This window comes from Enhydra lutris, unplaced genomic scaffold, assembly GCF_002288905.1.
Source record: "Enhydra lutris kenyoni isolate GAN:26980312 unplaced genomic scaffold, ASM228890v2 scaffoldscaffold7, whole genome shotgun sequence".
NCBI lineage: Eukaryota > Metazoa > Chordata > Mammalia > Carnivora > Mustelidae > Enhydra > Enhydra lutris.
In genome coordinates, this window is record NW_019154091.1 from 30,707,004 (window position 1) to 30,709,162 (window position 2,159).

Below are 2,159 nucleotides of genomic sequence, written 5' to 3' on the forward strand. Positions count from 1 at the left end.
AGAACACACATCTGAAGGCACAATCCAGCTGGTGGCAATGGGGGTTTAAGGTTTCTCCCTCTCAGAGAATAACAAATACCACCCATATGTCCTTGACTATGGTCTTTACATCTCTAAGATCTCCTAATTCTATTGGGCATCCCCATTTTGCACAGATTTGGTAAAGATTCATCTCTTGAGCCATAATCTAATGTAGCTGTGGTTTAGATGTTTGGGTAATGACGTTTCCCAGATAACTCCAAAAATAAATAGGTAAAAGCTGAGCTGCTGTTAGGGTTATATTCTGCTCTGTATTTTAGCAGCTTTGGTCATTTGTGGTATTGTAACTTTTTAAATGCTAGTTTTTAAAAGATGCTGGCTTGGATGAGTGGTAGTAGTGGACATGGAGGGAAGTAGACAGATTCAAGGTATGTTTTGCAGAGTTGGTGTGACTTGCTGATGGACTGGATTGGAGGTGGATTGGTGACAGAACCAAGAATAAGCCCTAGACTGTTGTGTAAACAACTGGGCTGTGTCAATGTTGGGTATGAGATGCCCGTTAGAAGTCTAAGTGGAGGGGCCAATGGGCAAATGGATACAAGAGCCCGAAGCTAGGGAAGGGGTGTCAGGGTTGGAGATGGGAGAGTTAGATGCAAATGGTACTTGATTTTCAAAGCTAGGGCCCCGATGAGATGATCTGAAGAATATTTAGATAACAAGAAGGGGGGCCAGGGCAAAACTCTAGGAATTCCAGTATTTAAAAGCTGAGTTAAGAAAGAGCCAGCTAGAGTTGTGACCAAAGCTGTCACAGAAAACCTCAAATTCCCCACTGCAGCTTACTAAGACCTACGTTGTCTGACCCTATGCCTCCCTCTCCAGTTTTCTCTTATCTACCTCCCTGACACCAACCATACACTCAGGCTTTTTGCTGTTTTTCAAATATGTCAAGTTCGTTTCTCCCTTAGGGGCTGTACGCCAGCGTTGGGTTCTCTCGCTGCTTGCCTCCCTTCATAAGCCTGGGTCTGGTCAGAAGAGCCCAGCTGGAAAATGTGACCTCCTGAGGTGGCCTTCCCCGACCCCCTGATCTGGAGTACTCCTCCATTCCCCTTCTAGCCCATTACCCCATTTTGAGTATCTCTAGAGCACTTACCTTTTAATATTAGTCTTCTTGCCCATTACTCACAGAACGGAGAGCTCTGCGAGAACGGACCTCACCTGTCTTGCTCACTGCTCTATCTCCTGCACCTACAGCAGCACCTGGCACACCCAAGACCCAGATACATGTGAACGATGAGGAGGAATTCTGTCAAGAAGTTCAGCACAAAAATTAACAGACACCACTGGGCCCTTGTTTGTCTATATCAAAGATAAGAAACTTAGTTGTCTGATGAATGGTAATTGTACTACGTTCCATGGGGGGGGGAATGAACTATTTTTCTAGCACAAAAGTTAGACACAAATATACATTCATACTGCTTTGACCTCTCTGTCTTAAACATTGAGTCAAAATTACTTAGGGAAAAACACAACAAAGAAAACTTTTAAAAACAAAGTTTCTAATAAAAGCAGACTCATGTAAGACTCTAGCTGCACAAAATGAAAACACACAGAATTCACATGGCGGTGGTGCTGAGTGGGTAGGTCGGTGGTTGCCACTCAAGGGCCGAAACCCAATGTTCAGGAACCGAACCTTTGTTCTTCCAGTATAAATGCTGAGTCAAAGGTTGTGGATTGTTCTAGAGCTGGGAGAGACGATAGAGAACACTTGATTTACCCTTCATCGAAGAGGCCAAAGAGGAGTGGTGACCTGCCTAACTGATCAGTTTTGGGAACCATCCCTGGAGAATGCAGTTCTCCTGAGCAACTCCTAGTCCAACTTCTCTCCATTAGGCCAGGCTCTCTCCTCAGCTCTGAAACTATTTATAGAAATTCATCAAAGTCTTTTCTTCTTTTCTAGAATTGGTAGTCTAGGCAATTAAATTCTGTCCAGAAATGCTCTCCTGAGCCAAGATTCATCAGCACACTAATTATTCCATCTCCTTTGCCTCGCCATTTCTGCTAGCTCCTCTGTAGTCAGCCTTCTTTGCAGGCTTTTTCTTTCCCAGTGCCATACTTCTCCATCTCCAAAGTATCCCTAAACTCCTATCTGATCCCAGAGCTAAACTACTCCCAAACGCATC